Here is a 19,857-nt window from a genome sequence, read left to right as displayed (position 1 = left end):
CCAGTAATGGTTGGGCAGGAGCTTACCATGGTCTTATCCAGGGAGTGTCTGACTTTGATGGGCTAGAGAGGATATTTGTAAAATTCTGTGTCTTAGGTCAAAAAAGTTAAGACTGCTGGGAAATCTACCAAGCTAATAAACTTTCTTTTTGTTGTTGTTTAATTAGCTTTGAAAGACCAGTCCTTGCAAAAGTATTTCATTCCTACTTAGAATTATTTAGGAAGGTGTTTGGAGGATTTAGAGAGGAAATCAACTACTTAACCAAAATATGGCACTCCTAGGATTTTCTAGATGGAGGAGTAAGTCCGTATGGAACAATAAGAACAGATATGTGTACCTGCCTTTAAAAAAAGTCAACCCTGTTAACAAAATTACCATCAGATTTTCTGTGCCTTCCCAGTTTGAAAGTAGGTATGGCACATAGATATCTATGATATTATTTTCTATACTTAACAATATGTTTAAAATTTTCAAAATGAAAACTAAAAATAACTTTTAAAAGCTATGTAGAAAATTTCCCTCGCATTGCCGCGTTGCTTTACTTAAATCTTTACACATCTATTAAAGTTATAAATAGGAGTATATACTGTATGTGAGGTTTATCTGTTTGTCAGTATGAAGTCTCTACCTAGGTTCGTGTTGTTTTTTTCAGAATGATTTTTACCTGTTACAACATAAGTACCAAAACTACTCAACTCTTCAAAAGCTATTGTTTTATTTTTGTACAGCACTGGAAGAAATGTAGGATAAGTGCTGCTCTCTCCATTTTAGAAGATGGGTGGATAGGGTTGTAAAGAGTTCACTCCCTTGCTCTGTGTCTTTCTGGGTCACTACATCAAGGTGCCTGAAATGGTAACACTTTATGGCCTCCAAAAAGTTTCATCATTAACTATCTCGGTGTCTTCCTTCTACCCTTACTGCCCATGTATAATAACTTAAATAAGGACAGTTTTCAGAATTTACTGATAAAGTATAATTTTTATTTATTATTTATATTTCTAGATATAAATTTTAAAGCCTTTAAATTTTAAAACACTTACTAGTAATCTTATTACTAGTTATTAAGATTAATTAAGAGGGAAAGTATTATACTACACATTAATTTAAATTATCCTTGCCTTACACATTCCAATTATTACTGATTTATGCTAAGTTGAGAATTGCTACATATTTTGGATATATATCTAGTTGTTAGATTCTAATGTATTAGTGGTCATCAATATGTCTTTTAGAATCTTAAAAATAATAATAGAATAAATAATAATAAATAAATAATAATAGAATAAAAATTTATTTTTGAACATGCTCTCTGGGTATCTAAAGCACTATTTTTGGATTTTGCTGTCAGAGTGCAAGAGCCTCATTATTTTGGTTAGAAATTCATTGCTTGGTTTTTGCATCTATATGGAGGATCTCATAGGCTCCATCTACAATAAGCTGCTTATCCAGTATGTTAATTTTTTAGATGCTGCTCAAAAAAAGAGGCTACCTTCTTCTGATAAACCCAAGACTTTAATAACATGTCCTCTGAATTAATTCTGTAAATGCAGTACTAAAGTTCAGCACAGCCATCTAGGCTGTTTAATTAGCTCACAGCTGCACTGCTGGGATAACATTTCTTGTTGAGGAGGTAGCTTGGTTTTCATTATTTGGGCTCTGGTTCATAGTTCAGTGGTCATTTCAAGCTTTCTTAAAGAATTGCTTGTCTTTGTTTTCAGGGAAGACCATACACTCTCCTGCTTAATCGTTACTCAGAAACACTAGTAATCTTGTCGTGACTGTATAGCCATTGATTTGACCTTAACATAACAAATGCTGGCAATCTTCTAGACATACATAACAAGTGCTGGCAATCTTCTAGACAGAGGAAGCCTGTGGGATCAAAAAATTATCTGAGTTACTAGTTTAACTAGTATATAAGTCACACAGAACCTAAATCTCAAGTGCTTTACTATTTCAAAATTCATTAAACTTTTTTTTTTTTTTTTTTTGCGGTACGCGGGCCTCTCACTGTTGTGGCCTCGCCCGTTGCGGAGCACAGGCTCCGGACGCGCAGGCTCAGCGGCCATGGTTCACGGGCCTAGCCGCTCCGCGGCATGTGGGATCTTGGCATGTGGGATCTTCCCGGACCGGGGCACGAACCCGTGTCCCCTGCGCTGGCAGGCAGACTCTCAACCACTCGCCACCAGGGAAGCCTTCATTAAACTTTTAAAATCTCCTTTTTAATGATAAATATAGAACATAAAATTAAAAAAATCCTTTTGAAGCTGTATACAGTTTAACTATATTTTCTACATTTTCCAGTAAATTGTATTATTTTCATATACAGTAGAAAATGTGAAGACAATATAAAATGTGGCAGCTTAAGCGGGAGTTGAAGAATATAAATACCGGGACTTCCCTGGTGGTCCAGTGGGTAAGACTCTGCGCTCCCAGTACAGGGGGCCTGGGTTCCATCCTTAGTCAGGGAGCTAGATCCCGCGTGCATGCCGCAGCTAAGAGTCAGCATGCCTCAATGAAGGTCCCGCGTGCTGCAACTAAGACCCGGCATGGCCTAAATAAATAAATAAATATTCTTAAAAGAAGAATATAAATACCTATTCATCTAGTGTCTACTAGGAAAAACTACATGATCTAATTTTATCCTCATAGCCATACTAGAAGACTGTCTCCATTTACATAGGGGAGAACTAAAGAATCAGAGCAGTTAAGGCACTTGTTCAAAGTCACACAGCTAGCAAACTTCAAAACTGGGATTCAAATCCAGGCCTGCCTTCCATCAAAGCTAAGGCTCTTTCTAAATGTCATATTGCCTCCCCCTCTAAGCCAAGTTTAAGATTCATCTTTCGCATAATAATCTTTCCAATGACTCTTAGTTCTCTTGGCACGAATTTATGCAATGTGTACTATACTGTCACATATTTATATATTTCTTTGGAATTATTTTTCTTGATATTTCATGACTTGTCGAGGCTACTAGATGTATATATTCCCTAGGTCCAGACACTGTATGCTTTACTTCCTTTTATGCCCCACAGCAAGAACTACTTTGGACAAATTATACAACCTTTTACACTGGTTATGTCAGGGTATGATTAAAGAGATCTTTAGTTAGAATAGGACTACCTCAGAAATCGTCCCCAGGACTAGAGAAGACCATATATGATGCTATGATATCAGTAGAATAATGATAGCTCAAAGAGAATTTAACAAAACCAAACCAAAACGATAAAATTTTCATCCTTTTTGGTAGATGATTTAGTGTAGAAGTGTTCTTGTAGTCCTATAAACAAGGCACTATTACTTGGAAAAGTAATTTTGCTGTGATATACTCTTTGTTCAGTGGTGAAGTGGCTTCAATAGCTTACAGTATTGAAGGAATTTAAGAAATATTTTAAAAACTAAATTTAAAAATTCAGGTGAATATAATAAGAAATGAAATGACAGTGGCCAGACACACTTAACTCAATGCGGGGATTGTGTGTGACAGTAGCAGAGCATTAAAAAGTGGCTAGAATTTGGAACGGGGAAAACCAGAAATGCAGAGGAGGTGAGAATCTTGACAAGGCAAGGGAATCAGCCATCAGGACATTTTTTTAAGAAACAGGCATAATTAAAGTTCAAGATGAACCAGTGAGGTCAGAAACTAAGCAACAAGTAAGCAGAAGTGAGTATAAATAGATGTGAGAAGTAAGTCTAATCATTGGGTCAGAAACAGGGGAGGCAAGCAGAAGATTATGAGGACATGGTTACTGGAGTTCAAAGAGCTACTGAAAAGAGTAGTTACTGGTAGCACAGTTACCGGCAAAGAGTGAGAACCTGGAGGCCATAGCTTCCAAAAGAGAAAGGCAAAGCAAATAGTCAGATCTTGGACTTCTAGCCTGTGGAATTGTAAGAAAATAAACTTCAGTTCCTTAAGCCACCCAGCCTGTGGTGTGTGATTATGGCAGCCCTAGCAGACTAATACAGTCCAATTATCAGTGTCCATGACAAACCCCACTGAGAAGAACTGCACCAGGCTCTCTTGAACTCTTAACAACTGTAACCACAATGAGAAACCCCAACTCAGAGGCACCAGAGGATATTGTGCAAACCTATATTGCTATAAAATTGTACTCTAAATGTGCCTGGGCCTTGGATAACATTTTATCCTTTGCTCATCCTTTAGTTTCTTTAATCAGCCCAATCCACTCCTTACTTAGCCTTACTCAATTCTGGCTGATGACCCAAAGCACCTATTATTATATAAGGAATATTAAGATGACATTTGTGTGCCTATGTCATCTTTCCTCTAAACTTCAATTTTTACTTTTTTGACACTTTTTTTTTTTTGCCTTTTTCTTCTGCATCAGAGAAAGAGATGTTCTTTTTTCTTTTCAAGGTGAATCCCCTCTGTTTTAGATCCTACCTTATTCTGAGCTGCACACTCCCCAGCATTTTCAGCTTTCCTCCCTTGACCCCTTCTTCTCTGCCATCAAACACATGTAAGTCAAACAATTGACTTTCAGTGACCTGGCTTTTGATGACTGGTAAATTGGCTTTTTTCTTCCAGCACAGCTGACCCTTGAAAAACACAGGTTTGGGTCCACTTACATGTGGATTTTTTTCAGTAAATACAAACTATAGTACTATACCATTCACAGTTGGTTGAATCCGAGGATTCAGAACCTCTGGTGCAGAGGGAGGGCTGACTGTAAAGGTTTTTTTTCTTTTTTTTTTTAACATCTTTATTGGAGTATAATTGCTTTACAATGGTGTGTTAGTTTCTGCTTTATAACAAAGTGAATCAGTTATACATATACATATGTTCCCATATCTCTTCCCTCTTGCGTCTCCCTCCCTCCCACCCTCCCTATCCCACCCCTCTAGGTGGTCACAAAGCACCGAGCTGATCTCCCTGTGCCATGCGGCTGCTTCCCACTAGCTATCTGTTTTACATTTGGTAGTGTATATATGTCACTGCCACTCTCTCACTTTGTCCCAGCTTACCCTTCCCCCTCCCCGTGTCCTCAAGTCCATTCTCTACATCTGTGTTTTTATTCCTGTCTTGCCCCTAGGTTCTTCAGAACCTTTTTTTTTTTTTTTTTGGATTCCATATATATGTGTTAGCATACAGTATTTGTTTTTCTCTTTCTGATTTACTTCACTCTGTGTGACAGTCTCTAGGTCTATCCACCTCACTGCAAATAACTCAATTTCGTTTCTTTTTATGGCTGAGTAATATTCCATTATATATATGTGCCACATCTTCTTTATCCATTCATCTGTCGATGGACACTTAGGTTGCTTCCATGTCCTGGCTATTGTAAATAGAGCTGCAATGAACATTTTGGTACATGACTCTTTGAATTATGGTTTTCTTAGGGTATATGCCCAGTAGTGGGATTGCTGGGTCGTATGGTAGTTCTATTTTTAGTGTTTTAAGGAACCTCCATACTGTTCTCCATAGTGGCTGTATCAATTTACATTCCCACCAACAGTGCAAGAGAGTTCCCTTTTCTCCACACCCTCTCCAGCATTTATTGTTTGTAGATTTTTTGATGATGGCCATTCTGACTGGTGTGAGGTGATACCTCATTGTAGTTTTGATTTGCATTTCTCTAATGATTAGTGATGTTGAGCATCCTTTCATGTGTTTGTTGGCCATCTGTATATCTTCTTTGGAGAAATGTCTATTTAGGTCTTCTGCCCATTTTTGGATTGGGCTGTTTGTTTTTCGATATTGAGCTGCTTGTATATTTTGGAGATTAATCCTTTGTCAGTTGCTTCATTTGCAAATATTTTGTCCCATTCTGAGGGTTCTGACTGTAAAGTTATAGGCAGATTTTCAACTGCTGGGAGGTGGGTGCCCCAACCCCTGTGTCGTTCAAGGCTCAACTTTATTTCTACCTGGAAGAAAAAAAATGACCCTGAAGGTGTTCCCTCGGGTCACCAGAATAAAGGAACAAGGCAGTGGATAAAAATTTAGAATTTATCATTGGAGAGGTGATCGTTCATTTGTTTATTCATTTCAAACTAATTTTATTTTAATCACCTATTATGTGCCAGATCTTATTAGGTCTGGCATGTAATAAATGTTTAATGAAACTTTCTTTGTATAAAAGAATAGATGAGGGCTTCCCTGGTGGTGCAGTGTTTGAGAGTCCGCCTGCCGATGCAGGGGACACCGGTTCACATCCCGGTCCGGGAAGATCCCACATGCCGTGGAGCGGCTGGGCCCGTGAGCCATGGCTGATGAGCCTGCGCGTCCACAGCCTGCGCTCTGCAACGGGAGAGGCCACAACAGTGAGAGGCCCGCATACCGCAAAAAAAAAAAAAAAAAAAGAATAGATGAATTACTACCTTGATGCTAATGCCTCCTAAATATTAGGCATCTTCCATGTTTTCCTTCCTTAGTAAACTGAGAGGATAATTGTCAAGATCAACAAATGATTAATGAATAAATTAATGAGTAACATTATCCTTATCCTCAATGGGCTGAAGTCTTGAAAATGGGTGAACTTTATGAAAGTTAGGATAGAAGGAAATGCTCAAATATAAGCACTTAATATCAGAAATAGCCAGGGAAAGAGAATGAAGAACTAATGAAGAACACAACAAGAGAATGTCAGGACAAAGGAGGGAAACAGAGACTGTGAAGTGCATCAAAGTCACCTAAAGGAACCATCAAAAATGTCTATCCTCTGGCTCCACTCCAAACAGTCGGGGTCAGAAGCTCTGCCACTATGGCCCCAAGAATCTGCCTCGCTAAGCTCACACAGGTGATTCTTCCGCACATTCTAACATCTTGAGAACAAAGGAGGGGTTTCAAAGGAAAGGAGGGCGATAACGAAAAATTATGTAAAACTATAAGCACTAAATAATCGGAAAAACGTAAGATGCACCACAAATGTGAGAAAAATCCTTCTGATTTTCCTGTTTGGGGCATAAAAAATACTGAAGCACACACCAGGGTGGGTGGAGCAGAAAGCTGTTAGCCTGGATCCTTGATTCTGTGTTCAGCAACTGAATCAACCATACTGTCACCTACCTCTGAACTTCTAATGTGAGAATAAGCCCCTATTCATTAAAGTAAGTCAAGTAAAAATGTATGTTCTTGTTTGCAGCACATTTACTTTGTAATAAGGGATAAAGAATGCATGCTTATGAAAAATAATGACAACAGCTCCCAAGCATTTAGTATACGCCAATTTTTCTGTTAAGAGCTTAATGTAAACATTTCACCAAAACTTCACAACAACCCTGTGATACACCATAACTCACCATTATTAATGGGAAAATAAATGAGTTATGTATGCAGGTGAAAGATAACAAAGGTAGTAAATCTATGTTTCATAGATAAAGAAAGGATAGGAAAATGGATGTGGTAAACTTGCTAATTCTCAGGTACATTTCCTGGCATTTCTATTGCCCATCTTCTTTTGCATTAATTTAAATCTCCTATATATTTCGTGGCACCAGTCAAGTCCAAATCCTCATTCAGGAAATCTTCCTCAACAACATTTAAGTAAGAGCTTTCCTTTTTTTTTGAGTCTCTGGAATTTAGATTTAGGGCCACACCCTATGACCTAGATACTACATATGGGGTAGAAAAAAAATGCCTTATACCGAAGGGTACAGGATGTTAAATAATTCCCATCAAATTATGACATCTAACCATTTCACATTTTTCACCTATAAAAATTTTCCATTATGTGACTTGAAAATTCTTATTCTAGGCTTACCTATAATCATACTTCATTTAATTCAGCAAATGTAATTAGTTTGTTACTAATAGATAACAGTTCTCTGTGGCTTTCAGCTAAGTAATGTTTCACTTCATATCTCTCTCTGATGATCCAGGTTAATGGAAATTTGAGAACATACACAACTACTTTTTATGAAGCGTTGAATATTTTTCCTCTTTTGCCTCCCTACACTTGTCAGTTCTCTTCAGTATTCTGCAATGATTAGCACTGACACATTCACATACGTATAAAAGTGTACATTGGGAAATGATATGGTTTTAAAAATATGCTGCTGTTGGTATGCCTTTATTTTGTCCCCTCGATAGATGAATGTGACAGAATTCTTGAGGGAATAAAGATCCTAATGTTTCCCTTTACACTTAATTACATTGAGGATTTTAGAAAACTGTCTCCATAAGTTATACAAGATTAGTTCATATTGAATTGATCAACTTATTAGAAAAGATGTCAATAGTTGAGATTTATGCCACTAAATGAAACATACTTTAACAGTTTGCAAAATACATTATTTTGAATACACAGCCTGTCTTCAAGCAATGTTAACATCCCAAATAGTAACTTGCCATAAGATTTAAATACCTTTATAAAATTTTCATTGTAACTAAAAAAAATATTTAAAGCATATTAAAAGTGGTTTAGAAGATTAAGTATTTCAACAATAAATTGCATTATATTGCTCTTATTATGCACCAATATATCTATGGATCAATTGAATCCATAGAATAAGTGAGGTCTAAGATTAAAAGAATATGGTTATATCATATACAGTGGCATTCTTGAATTTAAGTAGTTCCATTTTTTAAGGAAATGCTAATTAAGTAATCAAATATTTTCTTGATTTTTACAATGAAAAATATGCCATTAAGAAGGTTTCAGTGCTAAACCTTTGGGAAAAAGATGAATTTTCTATATATAATGTGTACAGTTATATATTGCTTTCTATTTGAAGAATGAAAATATAAAAACCAAACTACACAGTGCAATCATCTTGACTATGACAGTAAAAATATACTATTGTATGTGACTCACATTTCATTAAAATGCACATAAATATGTTCTGGGATATATATGTATATAATCTCCATAAATGAAAACTCTATTGAAATCATGTTCTAAAATGAAGATGCTGAGTAATTTTTCATGACCACAACACTGTACGAGCATACCATTTGGTATCTGGAACTGCAACAAACCCACAAAGTGAACAGATTCTAGTTTAATCTATTATCCATTTTGCTAGTGCACTATAGCAATGAATCATATATTACTTTAATGTCAAATTCTTGATTAAAGTATAATACATAATTCAATTTTCTATTGCGACTTCCTTGGAGGAAAAGTTGGACAAAGGCCAATGAGTCTTAAATGTCTCTAAGCCGTTTTGAAAAGTTAATCTGTTCTTCTGTTAAGAAGTTTTGAAATAGTGTCAGGAAGGGCTGTTGTACCCACCAACCAATTTCTTTTTTTTTTTTTTTTTTTTTTTTTTTTTTTGCGGTACGCGGGCCTCTCACTGTTGTGGCCTCTCCCGTTGCGGAGCACAGGCTCCGGGTGCGCAGGCTCAGCGGCCATGGCTCACGGGCCCAGCCGCCCCGCGGCATATGGGATCCTCCCGGACCGGGGCACGAACCCGTATCCCCTGCATCGGCAGGCGGACTCTCAACCACTGCGCCACCAGGGAGGCCCGCCACCAACCAATTTCTTAACAGTGATTAAAGAGAGGAAAAAACGTGGTCATCCTGCCCAGTGCTTGTTTTGCATGTCAAGGGCACAGCTCAAAAGGTTGGTACTGTTTGACCTGGTAAGATACGTAAATTGATAAAAAAAAAATTTCAACAGGGTTAACTGGGGTTTTTTTGCTTTTTAAACTTTTCACGTATTTAGTTTTTAAATCCTTCAAAACTATTTTAATGTAAACACTACCAGAGTGAACATACATAATAAAGTCCTTCGCATCGACTGTTTGCTTTTAGGAAGACGTTACAGACGTTAATTTTTCCAGTCCTGGAGTTAAGAGAAAGGAGGAGCCTCTGCAGAATTTATCTTTTTGTTCTGATTAAGTGGTATTGAAAATAACACGGATAAGGTCTCTAAAGCAGTGGCGACAGTTCAAACAGAGGCGATTAGACGAAGATGGAGCACGATGTCTTAGGTAAGACACAAATCTTTGAACACGTGTGTATGTGTGTGTAGGAAAGAAAACCCGTTTTATTTCTGAAAATGTCACTACGGTGGTTTCTTTTTTATTAACATGCAAAATCTCTTGAAGGTTGTGGCAAAGCATGTTACCTTTCAGCATCTCAATCCCTCCCCCACCCCGAGATGCTACAAGTGAACTGAAGAGCCAAAGGCTTGGCATAGGTAGCAAAAGCAAGCCCCAAAGGAAGACACGGGGATTCTGAGCGCAGATCCTGATGGGCCTGTTCGCACCGGCCAAACGCCTGCGTTAACTCTTTGAGCGCTGCAGCGGGTATCCCCGGAGTCTACGGGCCCGACCGGCAGAAACAGAGGTGGGGCGCCCCTCGCCCGTGGGGGGTGTGGGCTGTCCTTCCCCAAGGAGGGAGCGAGCTAGGCGGCACTTTTGTCGTCCGGCGCGTGCGTCACGGCCCGGGACAGGAACCGAGTCCGGTACGGAGTGGAGCAGAGACGTGGCGAGGAGCCGCTCAAATGTCCGCGGACGCGGGGGTCTGCGTTAACCTGTCCTCGCCTGGAGGGCTCGCCCTAGCCCGCCCGCCAGCCCGGCTCCCGGGCTCGGAGAGCGCAGACCCGGGGTTGCCTCGGGCGGGACCTCAAGTAAAGGGCGCCCAAGTCAGCCTGCGGCAGACATCGCTCTCCTGCCTCCACAGTTGCGGGAGCCACCCGGACCCGCTCCGAAACAGCAGCTGTGACTGACGGCGTCACCGCCCCGGTTGCCCGACCCACCCCCTCCTCCCCCTCCGCCCCCCGCCCCCCGCCCCGATACGTCATGGAAACAAGGACGTCAGAACCTTTCAGCCAATCGCTGGCAGCGACAGGAGGAAAGGGGCGAACGGGAGGGGGCGGGGGCAGCGGCCGGCTGAGGCGCTCAGCGGAGGAAGAGAGGGAGGGGCGCGTGGAGGCGCGAGTCCCCCGCCCCTCATTCCGGCCACCCTTTCCCCACCGCGCGGCAAGTGCTAATCACCGGGCGCGCGCTCGCCACCCGGGGGCGCGCTCTCCGGGTCCTCCCCTTAAACGCCCTCTCCGCTCCTCTCAGCTCCCAGTCTCCGTCCGAGTCGCGCTTCCTCCCGCGCGCGCGCCTGCCCGCCCCCAGGCTCCCCGCGGGCCGCGTCACGTGACCGCGCCTAGCCAAGGCGGCAGCGGCGGCAACGCGAGCTTCGGCGGCGGCGGCGGCGGCAGTGGCAGCAGCTGCGCCGCCAGCGTGGAGCGGGAGGCGAGAGGGTGTGGAGAGAAGGGAGCGCCAGACCGGAACGGGTGAGTGTTCACCTCCCCTTGGCTCCCCCTGCAATCTTGCGGGCCACCCGGTGCAAGCGGCGCCCCTGCCCGAAGCTTCGCGCAGCCCCCTCGTGCTCCGCTGTCCGCTCTCAGGGGGCCGCGGGCCCCGCCCCGAGCGGGTCGGGCTGCGGTGCTCAAGGAGGGGGCTGCACCCCGCCCGCCGCTGCCTTTGCGGACGGCGGCGTGAGGCCGGCAGAGCTGCCCGTGCTGAGCGCGGCGCGCCCTGTGTGCGGCTCTGCGGAGCTCAGGAGGCGGGTCCTGCGGGGACGCGGGCGGCCACTCGGCGGCTGCCGGGCTCTGGGCGGGGGCCGGCCGGGCGCCGCCTCCTCCTCCGCCGCCGCCGCCGCCTCCTCGCAGTGCAGCGTGAGTAGGGAGCCCCGGCTGGTGGACGCCGAACCTCTCGGCTCCGTGGCCACCTCATCCTCGAGGTGCAGCCGAACCTCCGCGTGGCGCTCCGAGTCCTGCGAGCCGCCTGCGGACGGGCTGAGGACCGAGCCCCCGCTCTCTGCGTTTCCCGCTGTCCTCACCGCCCCCTCCCCCGACCCTCCTGCAGCCTCCCCTTCCTTTCCCCTTCGGAAAATGGTTCCTGCTGCTGGGCGAGGTGAGTGGCGGCCGCCGCCCGTCCGCGGCGGGGGCGGCGGGACAGGTCACCTGCGGGGGAGGTCGGGCGGAACACGGAGGTGGGGGCGTCGCGGCGGGGCTCCTGACAGCTGGGTGCTCCGTGGACTGCGCGGATTCGGGAGAAGTTGGCGGGGGCGTTCCGGCGCCCCCTCGCAGGTTGTCTCCCGCCGCGCCCGTCCCGGCAGATCGTAAAGGTGAGCGGCTTCCTCGGTGTGCGCCTCAGCGCCGGGTCCGGCCGGGAGTCCCCGCCCAGGGCTCCAGGGACGGGGCTCGGTGGGACTTCGCGTCTAACCCCTCAGCTCTTCAGTTCTCCGAGCCGCCTCCGCCGCGCCATAGCCCATCCTGCGGCCGGCCGCCCCCGCCTCAGCGCCTGGTGACCTTGAGGGCAACGGTGCCCGGCACTCTTTCCCGGCGCCCCGGGAGGGTCACCCCTCTAATCCCCGGCTTCAGCCCCACTGGCGCTCCGCGGGCGGAGAGCGGGGCCGGGGTCGGCCCCCGGCTGGGGCTAGTTGATTGATGCGTGTCACATCGGACGGCGATTCCCCGGGAGTTGGAGAACAGTCTCGTCTTTATCCCGGCGTCTGTCGTCTGGCCCCCCAGGACGTTCTCGGTTGCTTCCGATTCGCGTTCTTAGACTTAGTTTAAAAGAAAGAAGGAAAAAATCCTGCGTCCTCCACCCCCTTTTTGGAAGGGTCAGTAAGAGCCGCATTCCAGTTGCGGAGGTGGGGGTGTGTGCTCCCTTTATTCCATCCTGCTGGAGAATCCTGTGGCTTAGCTACTTAGCGACCCCTGGTTCTGCGCCGCGGTCACTGGCCAGGTTGGTGTCTGTGCGCATTTTATTCACCAGTTTTCTGCCGGACTCGCAGCGCTGGGAGTGCTCGAATCCTGTGCAGTGCAGCGGTGCTTGGCGCGGAGGGGAGGGCAAGAGTTGCTCAGGGGGTCTTTAAACCTGCGGAGGGCTCGACCCTCCTCTGCACGCGTAATTTTGCCTTTCCTGGGGTTAGAGCGCAGCAGGCAGCCACCTTTGGCCGCTATGCATGCCACTTTTCTGGGTTTATTAATAATCTAATGGCTCCTGTTGGTATCGATTGCTGTTCATGATAAATTAGTTATATAGATTTTTTTTCATACGCTTGTAGGTATATGCTTATATCTGGACTGTCTGCCTTTCAACATGGAAGCCTTTGTTGTGTTTCACCTCCCCCCACCTGAGGACAGTCTTATTTTAAAATAAAGCTCTTGTTCAGTGTGGGTGTATTTTGTAATAAAAGTACTTGTAAGGATCTGCTTTGTATGAGGCTCTCCTCGGGCAGAGGGTGTGTAACCCTTTGGATAGTGGCCCACGTGAGTGAATGAAGGGCCTTCACCGCTTGTCCTGCCGCCAGCCTTCCCCAGACTCCCTGTCCTTGTGTGTGGCAGAGGCGGATTGGGGGAATTAGAGGGATTGGAGGAGAATCTGCTTTTTGTACTTGAGCGTTTCATCTGGGTCCCCTCCCCCTCTTTGTTTCTTTTTTGTCCTGGTGAGTTCAAATTTGAAGTAAGTAGGAACATATTCCTTAAAGGGAGACTTTGAGAACTAGTATATGAAATGGGCTTCTTTAGCCATGATTTCAGGGGGCCGTTTTAGTTTCTGTGCTTTGCATGAATTGCTGTAATTAAGGGTGGATCTCTGTCCTGATTTTGGCTTGGGTGTAACTAACTGCAAAGATCTTTGAAAAGTAAGTTATTTCCTACCATATAGTCTGCAAAAGTGAGTCACAGTCGGGTGAGTTGAGGACAGAGCGCCACCTTTAATTTAAAATTTCAGCATTTTCTTTTATTAAAATGGTGAAAATTCAGAGAACACCCTCTTGATTTTTGTTACAGTTGTCATTACTGACATCCCCATTTAGATGTGTAAGGTGAAATTGTCTTCATTTTCCCGTATTCTGCAATTCCTCACTCTTTTAGGGGTGTTTCTGCAATTGTATGGGAAATCATGGTTTTTTAATTGAAGCTTGGGATTTAGTGTAGAACTCTGAGATGAAGTGAGAAACTAGCTTTGATTTGTGCTTATGATAAAATAATAGGGGCAATAATAGTCTGGATCTACTTAGGAAAAGAAATAAGGAAAGTAATAGCTTCATCGTAAATAGATATTTAAAACTAGCGGTTGCCACCAAATAAGGGTACCCACCAGCATGATCGTGGTTTTATAAATTTTTTTAGCTTCTGTGCTATAAAGAGATTCTAAAGTAAACATGCAAAATTATTAACCTTGTTTGAATAAGGTATAGTAATTTTTTTTTGTTTTTCATCTTCCAACAGCTTGCCTTTTATGGTTTGACTGCAGATTTTACAGTTAATTGTTTTTAAATAATACAAATGAGGACTTCCAGCAGGAGTACTTACCCTCAAAGTTATTGAAGACCATATTGGAAAAAGTGGTTTCTGGTGCATGGCTCTTGTCAAATGTATCAATATCTTATATAAAAATGAATGGAGTTTTTAATGCTTAGAAAACAAGTGCTGTAGTGACAGCTAAATGGGTGAGATTTTCTTCCCTGACCACTTGGTCCCTCTTGTCCCCCTCCCTCACAAATCAAAAACTTGAGGTACACTATCTCTTTAGACACAGGATATTTTCTGATGATTGTGACTGCAGATGGAACATAAAAAAAGATTCAGCTTTCAAGTAATGAATAAGTAAATGTGTGGCTATTACTAAATATAGTTTTAATTGCAAACCACAGGATCGTTACCATTTCTATCTGCATTTAATTTTTAATTCACCACTTGTAGTTTCTTCATAGACTACTGTAAAGCATAAGCTATTGAGCTACAAATAGTTTTATTAAGTTAAAAAATCTGCTTGTGATGAAAGGTAGTTTACGCTTTTCAGTCTGGAATATGTGCCCAGGTTAAAGGGCATCATTTGAGCAATTAGGTTGATGTATGCAGAGTAATTATACATTGTTATGCATATCTTGATAAAATCCTTGATTTGGGGGTTAAATTTACCAATTTCTTTTGTCTGACAGATATGTTAACTTCATTTTGGGTGCAGCATTCTCTTACCATGTGAATTGAGTTGTATGGGTCAACAGGTTTTAAGAGGAATGGCCAATTACAACTATTGGTCTTTTGCAATACTAACAAAAAAGTGTATTTGCCCCCCTTTTTTTTTTCCTTATGTTTTTACACATACATGCAGTTGAAACTGGTCATTTCACTTTTTACGTCTGGAATTTTGTAATGAATGAGAAAATTAAAGGAGTAAGGATCAGGGAGCAGAAAATTAAGTTTTTGCAGCTTGGGTAAGAGTATTTACTCACTGCGTTGGAGAGGAATAGTTATTTTCTAATAGGTGTCATGATATATATAGAAGGGTACGTGAGAGCAGCTTCTTTTGGAATGTATAGAATCTGAGGTAACATTGAAGGACAGTGATACAATAGGTATGGGGATAATTTTCAAAAAAAAACTTTAAAAGATTTGGTTTTTAGCTTTTACAGATATTTTATACACACACACATATACATTGTGGTCTTGTTAAAATTTTTTATTATGGAAATTGTCCAGCATGTGAAACTAGAATATTATACTTAGTGACCAGTTTTGACAGTTATCAATTCATGGTGCATCTAATTTCATTTCTGTTTTTACACAAGAAATAGATCTATTATAAATGGGGGCATAAGACAGATTACTGTATTAAATTCTTATGTTTTATATTTATAATTTATAGGATGTATACAATAATGTACAACATCTAATTGAATCTAAAAGGTCAATTTTTATGTTTGTTTCTGTAATAGTCTGTTTTACAGCAGGCACCTAAAGATAGTGTCTTTCAAATTTTACTCTTAATGATAATGCCTTTGATTTATAAAATGCTTTACAGTATTTCAGAGTGTATTACATAGTATCCCTTTTGATTCTCACAATAAATCTGTGAAATTAGTAGATAGCTGTACCTTCCTTGTTTTTTAGGTAGGTAAAATGATTTCTCTAGGCCCTAAGGTCATATAATATAGCCAGCAGCTAGATTAGCCAGAACTGGACTCTAGATGCCTTCTAGTTTTTGCTTCATTGCTCTTTCCATTATACATGTCTCCGTAAGTTTGTGAAAGTTATATAAGTTTATGAAAATCAGGTTCTGACCACAGTAAATTTAATACTGGAATATAAACAGATTTGTTTCGGTTTAACTTATAAATTTAATCGTTGCTTGTATTTGGTATAATATAAGCAGTTCATACCCTGATTTGCTTAACAGCTGAGTAAATGAATTTGAACATATTTGAAATACTATATTTTTAATATTGTGGATAGGATTATTTTTAAGTTAGGAATTATGTTTACAAAGACTGGTTAGTCCTTGAAATGATTAGGGGTGTCTTAAATCTTGAGTTAAAAATAAAATGGCCTGTACTAAAAGTTTCTTTTTTTAATTTCTGCTGTCATTTTTTCATGTATTTGGTTTTTTTCTGCCACAGCTTGTTACTTAAGTCTTTTTGAAATATTAATTCGGTATGTAATGAAATTTAGTTTTAAAAGGTCCCAAATGAGATTTTAGTTCTCCGCATCCAAAACCTTGCTATAAAGCTCACAGGGAAGGTGGTGGTTCTGCAGAAAGTGTGCAGGAGGGTCACCTGGCGGAGTTACTGAAAGTGCAGACTCCCTGGCATGGCCCCTGCAAATCTGATTCATTCAGCAGATGTGAGTGGGGCCCAGTAGTCAGCATTTTGAGAAACACTCACATTGAGTTTGCATTTCGCTTAAAATTATATTACGTAGTTGAGATGCCTTTATAAATTAGAAAGACATCATTGATTTATTTGACTATGAGCATAGTGCTTTCAAGTAGTTTTGACTATTGTAGCCAGGTTTGATTTGTGGACTTGGTGGTTTTTGTGACAATTGTAAGACTGGTAAATTGAAAATATTTTTTTATCTGTGTGCACTGTCTTCTTTCAGAAGATCCATCTACGGTTATTGAGTTACTTATTAAGCACTGTGAAAGTCCTAGATGGAAAATGTTCTTTTCTGTTTGTTTTCATGCCCCAGTGTCTGCCATTTCCAAATGCCTTGAACATGGGGGCTTATGTAAAAATAATGCATGCTGTGTCAGTACAGTACTGTATATTTATATACATATGATATGCTTTAGTCTAGCTCTTATTTTATGTTAGAAGGAAAGACTTCGGATGTTCTTTCAAACTAAAAGGACATAAATTGGTGGATAAATAGTGGTCCTTATTAATTTCAGTTAACAAGTAGCTGTTCCGTCCGAAACAGCACGTTAGTCCTTAATGATCTTTCAAGAATAGTAATAAGACTAATTGATAATTTACCATTCTGTGCACGAAAACAAAAGTTACTGCTGTTTTACTTAATGTTAAAGAACAGATTATATAGTTCAGCAGTCTACTGTAAGAGCCATTTGATGTAAACTGATCTGACTTTAACCATTTTATCTACCCTATATGGATTACTTTCTGTTTAAGACCAGATTTAAAATGTAATTGTTTTTGCTTCATTTATGACACTATAATAAGTAGCCCGCATCTGTTTTTAAAATACATTTTATAATGAAATTAATTTCAAAGCAGGTCCATCTCAAGACTGTGCTGAACAATTTTTGATCATTTGTTACAAAACCTTAGGCTTGTTCGCTGCACTTTAGAATATATTTAGGAATCATGGGTTATAATTTACTAATGGTTGTGGAAATCTAAGCTCATAAAGATTTCTGGCAGAGAGATCCAGATAAACTGTGGGTAAACCTTTCACCATAGTTTTTAAAGCTATTTTTCATTAAAATTTTCCTAAATAACTTTGTTAATTATTCTAAACAGTATGCAGTGTTTTTAGTTACCTCTTTGGTAGGAATATTATTTGGTATTTCTAAGTACAATAACTTCCAACAATGTGGTGTCTCAAAACCCAGAATACCTGGATTTGTATTAATATTTTTGTCACTTCGGCCTCTGGAGGAAAAAACAAGGATAGTTTTGAATGGACCAGTGCTTGCTTACATTGTGAAATCTGAGATGATACTCCCTAACTGTAAACTAGTATGACTATTATAAAGACTTGACAAATTTAGGACTAAAAGTTGTGTGTTCTGAAAAGTAGATCATAAAAAAGGATTTGTCTGTTTAAAAGATGCTTTTTAAATAACTTGATTATTAACAATGTGGATTTATTGTTCATTGTATTAACTCCGTGAGTTGGTTTGCCCCCAGAAGGATTCTAAGCAATCTTTTACTCTCAAAATTCTCAGATCTGCTGTTCTAATCTACCTTTGATATTTGTGCCAGAATTTTCTTGTTTTTAAGTAGTTTTGCTGCTGTCGTTTCTTGACTAAAACGCTCAGTGGTTCCTCATTTTTCTCTTTATCAAGATGCAGCTTGACTCTGAAGACCTTTTAGAAAACAGCTCAGTATTCTGAAGCGCATTTTAGAACACCGATTCTAAGAAATATTAATAGGGGTTTTATGGAGGGAGAAGGGCAAAACCCAAATCCAAGATAGGCTGGTTTGTGCAGTTTCCCATTTGGGACTTCTCCCGTATTTCGCTATGGTAATATGGACTGAATCTATCTAAATGTGTTTAGTGTTTTAAAAGCTCCCTTGTTTCACAGAATCCCTTTTAGTGGAGCACCCACTTGTTGCTTTTCTGTATTACTTAACCAGGATCACCACTTTGCACACCTCCGGGGGGTGCTGTTCGCAATGCGAATCACGCTTCTGGAGCTGAGAGCAGAGCTGCAGTACTATACTGCTGACTCCCCACTGCGGGACAGTCAAGTCAGGCAGTCTCCTGCGTACACCCTCTCATTCCTTTTGCGGTGACATCATTATGATTTTCCTCTCACTTGATGGGACCCTTGATCTCGTCTGTCTAAATGTTCCCATTCTTCAAAACTCAGCATTCATCTACCTTTTGCAGTCATCACTCATTAACTTTCTTGTCTGAATTGCTGTACATTTGTAGTCAGGGTCATACAGTTCCCATCTGTTATATATCCTTTTTGTCTTAGTAATTTCATTCAGATAAGAGCATGAGTTCTTGAGGATATATAGAGTTTTATCCCATAAACATTCAATCAGTATTTTTCTGGCAGATTGATTTAGGACTTAGACATTGTGTAGCTTGCGTGAAGGTAAAGTGGATAAAGTGGAGGAATTTTTCTTGGAGAATTTCTAAAGACTTTTTTACCTTTGAAATTTTAGCTTTGCTCAGATGGATTCATAGGACAACCTGTTTTACTTCTGGAGGGCAGCCGCATTTCATAGACTGTTGCTAGGACAATAGAATTTAGCTTCTCCACAGAAAGTCATTTCCATTTCTTAACTGCAGTGTAGTAATTTGTCCATTTTAGACAAATTACAGTAGCTAAAATTTATGTCTTAAAATGACCAGTTTCACTTTTCTTTTAGCTCATGACATCTTTTCCTTTCATCAGCATTGATGTTCTTAAGATGTGCTTGTTGTATCTGTAATCCATTAGCATATTGCATGATGTAAAATGCCGTAATTTGAAGCATATATTATGGTCTAAAATTTACAGTATGATACCCTTGTAGTTACTGTTTATCGATAGGAGTACTCTTGGAGCCAGGTTTTTAAATGTCTGTTTGCTGCAGGTTCTGATTTTCTGAGAGAGTTCTTCTTCATGCATTGAGAGTGAACTGTTGGCCCATGACTTGGTGCATGATCACTGCAGGCATCAGGAAGATGTGTAGATATCTGGTCTCAGTTAAAGTTTAAAGCATAGCAACGTGGTTATTCTTCTGCCTTCCTTACGTCAGGAAAGCCTCTACCTGACTTCATCATTTCTGTTGAATGCTCATGTAGTACGTGGAGTCATAATTTCAAACATTTAAGCAATTAATGATTTATATAGATTTGGCACGTAAGCTGTTGTAGTTTTAAATGCTTGAAAAAAGTTGCTCTCCATAGGTTATTCACTTTCCAGTGTTTAGCACCGCTGAAACTGTACAGGTGTACTGATCTTGAGTGTTCTCCCATC

The sequence above is a fragment of the Hyperoodon ampullatus genome, assembly GCF_949752795.1.
Source record: "Hyperoodon ampullatus genome assembly, chromosome: 11".
Classification (NCBI taxonomy): domain Eukaryota; kingdom Metazoa; phylum Chordata; class Mammalia; order Artiodactyla; family Ziphiidae; genus Hyperoodon; species Hyperoodon ampullatus.
The sequence above is the reverse complement of the archived record's forward strand: the minus strand, read 5'-3'. Positions refer to the sequence as shown.